Raw genomic sequence first — 8,200 nt, 5'->3', positions numbered from 1 at the left:
ATAGTGATTAAAATAAATAATGTTGAAAATGTTAAATGTATTCTTTTTCTTAAAATCCCCATTTAAACTTGTCGTGATAAACAATTTTCTTTGTTGGAATGGTGTTTTAAGAAAAAATTGGCATCAACATTGAAATTGAAATTTAATATTTAGACTAATTAAAGACATTACAAAAGTAGGCATCAAAATGCATATAGATTAAATAAAGTTTTAGCATAGTATAGGGATCAAATTAAAATTTAACAGTTGTCTTGTCATCTTAAAAAAAAAAAAGCAAACCGTCTGTTTTTAAGATACTTGTACATTAAAATTATATAATGACACAATATTTTAATAAAAAATTTAATGATATATTATTTTTGATATTATGCATGTCCATCTTATTGTTTATGTTCAGGTTTCATAGCTGCCCCTCCCAATAATATTATTTTCAAGGTTATTAATGATATTAACTATTAGGACTAACTAATCTAAAGTATATATATAGGTACAAGTTTAGAGAAACTTTTCAATAAATAAAAATACCCTTTTTAATTTATATACTTAAATTTACATTATATAAAAATAAGTTTTTATTCAACCATATTTGAGTTGAAGTTGAATTCAACGTATTAAAAATAACTAATATTAATTAATTAATTATTATAGAAAAATCATATCAATAATTATTATTACATAGATTATTATTGGTTCGAACTATGCAAATGAGTATATTAATATTTTAATAATAGATTTTTTTAAAATTAATTATCATTTAATTAATGTTATAGTTATATAACAATTAAAATTAAAATTTATCACTAGAAATATCATTTGACACTTAAGAATTTTTAAACAAATAGCATCCAAATAATATCACAAAAAAATAGAGATTATTAATTGATTGTTAACCTGGAATTTCTAATATGCACGTGGCTAAATTTCAAACTCAAATATCGAGGAAATTATGAAATTATATATAGAATGATTCAAATAAGATATTTATAAATGAGTTTGCTATATATGATTTGTGGAGGAAAATAAATTGAGATAAATTGAAATTTCTAGGTATAAAAAAGAACTATAATCGTAATTGCATTTTGGATGAGTTAGAGAATAAAAATATAAATTTTCACCACTCATTGAGTTATAATAAAGATTATGAATGAATTGAATGGGCTTAAATTGGTCAAGTATCACTTTGAGAAGAAAATGTTGAAAAGGGGGGTGAAAAGGAAATTTGCCACAAAAAGGGTAAATGGTCCAAACTTGTTCAACACCCAGTTTTGATTATAAAAACACTGACCACTCTGAGATTGTAGCACATCATTGTCTATTTTTTTCAAGTGAATGTGGCACAATTAGAGTGTTGCCATCATCAAGCTTTTAGATTTTTCCAAGTCAGGAATCAAAAATGACTAGTTGAAAATATATAGGTACCAAAGTGACCCTAGCTGTCAAGTTCAAGGGTCAAAAGTTACATTATCCCCTCTTTTTCACGATCATTAAGAAACAAGCTTAAATGAAAAACAAATTTCAAATTAGGGTTAAAGTGGATAAAAAAATGGCAAGGAGTTACCAATTATGCCGACAAATTATGTGCTTGTAGAGGTTCCATCAAGTAGTATAATTATTGTCCTATTGTCATATATTTTTAGATCTAAGTGTTTGGAAGTGATGAATATCCCATTGTTTGCCTTTGATACTAATCCCATATATAATTATTGCAGATTTTTAAGTTCCAATATAGAATACAGTAAGATTACTTTTTTGAATTATGGAGGTACTGTTTTCCTTTCAGCTTTTTTGGGGTTGCGGATGTTGATTGGAGATTGCATGAATGTCACTTACAACCATTCCAAATGACTCCAAGCTATACCTTTCCAAAAGAAAGATATAATTTACTAAGTAGAATCAAAATACAAATAATAAAATTAAACCTACTTCACTTCTTAACCCTAAAAAATCCTCAAAATACGCTTTCAAAAGAGACGACCAAGGTAAACCTAAGCGTGCAAAAGCAAGCAAAGTGCGCAGGTAAGTGTAATCTCTAAGGCAGAATGATTGGATCCCAGTCCACATCGCATCTGCCGTCCCAAATGCTTCAAACAGAACAAATGGGTCCGTGTAGGATGTGAAAGGTTCTTCATCAACACAAAATTGAGTAATCAGGAGCATCACAATGGAGTTCCTACCATCTCGTAATCCAAATCGTACTCATAATTGAAAAACCGAACCACACGTTCCATCCATGCGGCGGCGCTCTCATCGTCCTTCTCTTGTTTGTTTCCATCCAAATCAAACCCATCAGTTGTGTTGAAAATGGGGTGATGATCAGAATCATGTGCTTGCCTTGGTTTCTTGCTATCCTGATTCTCTATATGATTGTCCTCCATATTGTCATTATGTTGGTGTTTGAGTCAATAGTTTTTCTTTTCTTCCTAAAAGCTTTTCTTGTTCAAATGGGTATTCCAATAGTTCTTCACCTCGTTGTCAGTGCGACCAGGAAGTCTACCAGCAATTAAGACCATCTACATTGTTAAGTTCATAAAAAGGAAAAAAAAAACCAATCATCAAATACACTAACTCGAAATGAAATATATAACATTGGACAAAAGTATAAACCATGCTACCATTAACGTCATTTTAGAATTCAAACTACTAAGTGCATTATTCTTTAAAAGATAACATTCATTCAAATCTCAATCCCAATATCCCTTGCAGGAAAAGAAAGAAAGCAAATACTAACCGGTTACCAAGAAGCTTGTGCATTCGGATAATAAGGTCTTCTCCTCCTTGGACATTCCACCTCGTTTGATATTGGTCTCAGGTAATTCTTCCATCTAAGTCTACAACTTTTCCCTCCTCTCATCAATCCTGAAAACGTGTACAACATTCCATCTGAGCTATATGTATATAATTGATAATTCGATATATATATCTATATATATATATACCTGATCGTTTAGATACGGTAGCCCAATTGCCTTCACCATAAGTCTCAACATAATTTTTCAAAATCAAGTCTTCTTCTGGTTTCCATAAACCTCTTTTGGACTGTGACTTCTTTTCCTTGCGGTTTTCCATTATTCTCAGTTTGCTTTCTCTCTTGTTGACCCACTCACTATCACGCTCTTAATGAAAGATGACCATTGATATACCGAGTTAAATGAGAAAGAGATCATTATTATTATATATATATATATAGGAAAGGACAAGTCTATAGCCTACTGAGATTTATAAAACAGTCGTGCATGAAAGGGTTCACAATGGGAGGGCCCCTTTTGTTCATTACTTTTTTAACTTTTACTTCACACGAGCTCTCTAATCTGTAAAAGCAATTTACCAAAGCAAATATTTGAGTTACCACTTTCACTTTCTCCTAGATTCATGAGAGAAGGAGAGAGAACCATAAACATGTCTTATTAATTACTGTGTTACCATGGTGACATATTTTAAGATTGGCATTCAACCCAACATGTCTCATTATTACCAAATAATATTGTCGTATCCTAATAGGAAATGTACATTGCCATCATATATAATTCTTATTAATCTTGTTGCAAACCCACTATTTCCATAAGTAATTCATCTTTAAGCTCCTTGCTTAACTTCATTAAAGATAAAGAAAAAATATATAACAAAAATAGTATTGAGATATGTTAATGTTCTGAGGCACCACTACATGTATGTCTCCCCATTGCAGCTTTGTGAGCCCCATGAAATGACATGCATTACCATATAGTGTGTTTTTCCCTTTTTTTGGTGTGTGGGTTGTCGTATAAGTTGGAGAGGTTTTTTCTATTTGTTTAAAAGATGTGGAGGGAAGATGAGAGCAAGGCTAGCTTTTCCGTCAGGACGATAGGAAATTTTTGTGTTCTTATAATGGTCATATTCTATCAATTAGTCCATCCATTTTACTTAACTTACTGGAATACTCCCTCTACTTTAGTTAAGATTAAATTTAGGCTTTTAATTTTATGGGTTTATAAATCACATTAATATCAAATAAAATATATAAAAAACCCTAAAATTTCTTAAATTTAAGAAAATTCTAAAAAGTTCAGTTCTTTTTTCTAATTTTTTTAAAGAAATAGAATATTCCAAAAATCTAAAAAATCCTTTTTATTGATTTTTGAAATTGTAATTAATTTTTAGTGACTAAAAGTGGAGTCCAAATTATAACAAACTTTGTCTAAAGCCGAATCCAGATGGGTGAGGCTACCAAACCTTGGATGGTGTAATTGAAATGAAGAAAATCTTTGCTTTTGATTGCCCTATTTTCTTTCTACTCAGAAGATAAAACAAAGTAGAGGCAAACAATCATACCTCTTATCATTATTTTTTCTTTCTTCCCCTTATCATTTTTATCTTTGAATAAAATACCTCTTATCATTGGGTTATCAGCAATGGGACTTTATTTTCCAACCAAAAAGCCTCTTCCTGTTCGGACCATCATTCCACAAAGGAAAGCTTTTGTGAATGTCGTCTTATTTAGGCATTCATTTCCATAATTTTAATCCCTTGAAGAATATTTCCAACAAATTTACCACACAAATAGAAAATCTTATTTGACTTGCGGTTACCTGGGAATGTGTAACAACTAGGACCATCATTCATGTTCTTAAATGAAAGAAAACACAGAGGGTAACATGGCGTTGGCCCTTGGGCAATTTAGTTCAGGATATGCCTATAACCTCGATTGTCGTGTCACCTTCAAATACTCTCACTCTCACAGATAATCTCATTTATTGAATCATCTGTAAATACCTTAATTCTAAACCTAGATAACACAAAATCATAAAGCATGCAAATTCAAATACAACTAGGAAGTGAGTTCAAGAGAAGACAGGTATTTGAAGTTAAAAGACATAGAAGAACAAGAAAGTTGGTTGCCAACTTGATAGTTGGAAACTCTGTATATGTCAGAAACTACTGCTACATTATTATTCTCTTGTATATATATACACAATTATACATATATCATATATATGGTCTGCAATTTGCTTTTTTTCATGTCATTGTCACAACGTAAAGGTGTCCCAACGTTCACATCCCTTTACTGTCTCATACGATTGAGAGGTGGAGAAAAATAAAATTAAAATAAAAAGATAACTTTACGTGAACATCTCTGCAATCTAGATTTTTGGGTTTAAATTCTTCAATATAAGGGTTAGTGGGATTTTTTTGTATCTGTACACACTATCAAAGCTGCAATAAAATCGCAGTCTATATCTTCCCAGTTACTCCCTTTCTCACACACAACATAAGCAAAAACCAATGATGGGATATGCAAGTTAATTACTTAGGAACCTAAGGACTGGTTTTTATTTTGTTACAAAAAAAATGTGTGCACATATCACGAAGTGTGTGAAATACTTTTAAGCTGGCATGTTGGGATAAGCTTTTAGATCAGGATTCCCTTCACTTTTCCCCTCATTTCTACAATGAGGTTTCACATAAAATCTCCCCCACACGTGAAATCTGCAATGAGGTTGTTCACATCTCTCTCTTCTTATTCAGATATCCTTCATTTGTTTAAACATACATGTATCGGTCCAAAGTTATGATACTTCTCTCCTGCCAAGATTCTGCATTTGAGTCATGGGACATGATGACAAGATTCACATCTACTGTACATATAGTTGCTGACTCACCTTATCTACAATACGTATATAATAGAGCGAGAGGCTATGAACATCAGTGTTAGGAATATTAATGTTTTATCTATATATTGTTCTGTCCTATTACTATAGTTGATCGCGAATGTTGGATTGTGGCATTCGTTCATAGGGACCATCCAATTTGAGAAATTTATAATAAAGGCGGTAAAAGGTAAATTTCATCAACATGATAAAGGTTTCAGTCTCAGCATAAATATAACATTATGATACATTGACAATTTGCTCTGTCACAATTTAAATACGATATATCTAGAGTGGTTGCAAGCATTTAATATAATAAGGAAATCAGCTCCGAATGGTCCAAACCTATTCGTGAAATAATTTATTATTCTGAAATACTCTCAAAACAGAAATTGACGAAGAGTCATCCGCTTTCTAAAAAAGTTGCTGGTAGCCAGTGGAGTTTCAATGATGACAGGCATTGTCATTGATCCATCACTATTTGTGATATATGAATTATAGTATGTGAAGTGATGATGTAATTAAATTTACATGTAAGCTTTAAGGTACTAAATAGAATAATAATCAAAAGTATAATGTTATGTGCAATTAAATGATCTTGTATAAGAATCGAATAGTTGATAAGTGAAATAAGTGCTAAATTTAATAATAAAGGCGGTAAAAGGTAAATTTCATCAACATGATAAAGGTTTCAGTCTCAGCATAAATATAACATTATGATACATTGACAATTTGCTCTGTCACAACTTAAATACGATATATCTAGAGTGGTTGCAAGCATTTAATATAATAAGGAAATCAGCTCCGAATGGTCCAAACCTATTCGTGAAATCATTTATTATTCTGAAATACTCTCAAAACAGAAATTGACGAAGAGTCATCCGCTTTCTAAAAAAGTTGCTGGTAGCCAGTGGAGTTTCAATGATGACAGGCATTGTCATTGATCCATCACTATTTGTGATATATGAATTATAGTATGTGAAGTGATGATGTAATTAAATTTACATGTAAGCTTTAAGGTACTAAATAGAATAATAATCAAAAGTATAATGTTATGTGCAATTAAATGATCTTGTATAAGAATCGAATAGTTGATAAGTGAAATAAGTGCTAAATGTTGGTTTGAGTGATATGAGTGGTAATAATTAAAATTTTGACTAAAACAATTTTGGATAGCATTAATAGTAGTTCAATTTTGAAAATTCACCAAAAATTGTAGAAATTGAGTTAAATATTGAACCAAACATGAAATTGAAGCCTATTGAGTCTAGTTTAATATAGAAGAAACGGTGTAAGCAATCAAAATTTAATATTATGAGATAAATAAATTTAAGTGAGAAAAGATCAGATTAATTTTGGGTTCCCCTATTCTGATTTTGAAAATTCATTAAAAATTGTAAATAATAATAATTCAGAGTTGATATTTATATGCCTAAAAATATTAATAACACTATTTTTAATAGTAACAAATAAAAACATTATACGATATCGATACTATGATATAAATAATTTTTAGCGGAGATGGGTCAAAGCTACCTAGCAACAGATCATGGGAAGATTTGAAGAAAAAATCGTATTAATTGGCTTGATTTAAAATTTTGATCATAATTTTTATATTAAGGATGAGATGTCTAGCTTCAAAAACTTCAAATTGAACTTAATTATCAATTCTGATAAATGAGATACAAATAAAAGCATGACAGTTGCACAATGAACTGCACTATTTTGAATTGTTAAGATTTAATATTTATAGACTAAATTGTAAATAAAGCAAAATTATGTTAAAATATGAAAATCGTGAAATAAATACCCGTGTGAATAAAGGTCGTAATTAGTCAGGAAATGGAAGAATAAAGATAAAGTTCTTGAAAAGCTTGATGTACGATTTTATATGTTCTTATAATATTAAATAATGGACTAGAAATGAAAGAAATATAAAAAAAAGTAATACATTCGTGGAAATCGTGAAATAAAGTATTCATCATTAATTATTGTGAATTCGGTATCGTGAAAATCTTTTGACTAATTACTGTACAACTATTTAAGTGATCTCGTGCATCAAATATTGTGGTATGACTAAAGAAGACTTTTCATCAAGAAAGGAAACTAGAAAGAAGCCTAGTGCGATTATCTTACCTTGTTTACAAGATGTGTGATCGCATATAATAATGTATAAGTATCTCGCACATTATTCTATTACATATTAAATTAATTCATTGGGTAAAAGTTTAGTGAACCATTCTCGTCACACTAGCTTGATTCATGAAGATAAATATCTATTATTGAATAAGTGACATAATTGATAAATGTCTAGATGAGATAAATATCAAAATGGTGGAACATCTCAAACAATATCGAGTATTCATTCCTCATAGTGGAGACTTCTTCTATGAACACTGTCATCAGCACGTACTCTTCTATAGTTTTGGATGAATATCGAGTATGTCGTGCTTCTTGAGGCATTGTCTCCTCTATTGAATAGGTCCTTCAAGGAAAGGTGTAAAACATGTTAAACTATACGAAATAGGTCGTATGGCAAATTGCCTGTTGGCTGAAGAAAAAACGAAATTCACAAA

The 8,200-nt window shown here is 30.5% G+C and overlaps 1 pseudogene; it reads right to left on the bottom strand.

Annotated features, from left to right (window-relative positions):
• Positions 1-2,420: 2,420 nt before the first annotated feature.
• Positions 2,421-3,138, bottom strand: LOC121219483 (transcription factor MYB82-like; annotated as a pseudogene).
• Positions 3,139-8,200: the final 5,062 nt, after the last annotated feature.

This window comes from Gossypium hirsutum, chromosome D07 (genome assembly GCF_007990345.1).
Source record: "Gossypium hirsutum isolate 1008001.06 chromosome D07, Gossypium_hirsutum_v2.1, whole genome shotgun sequence".
Taxonomy (NCBI): Eukaryota; Viridiplantae; Streptophyta; class Magnoliopsida; order Malvales; family Malvaceae; genus Gossypium; species Gossypium hirsutum.
This window is presented reverse-complemented; position numbering and strand designations above follow the sequence as displayed.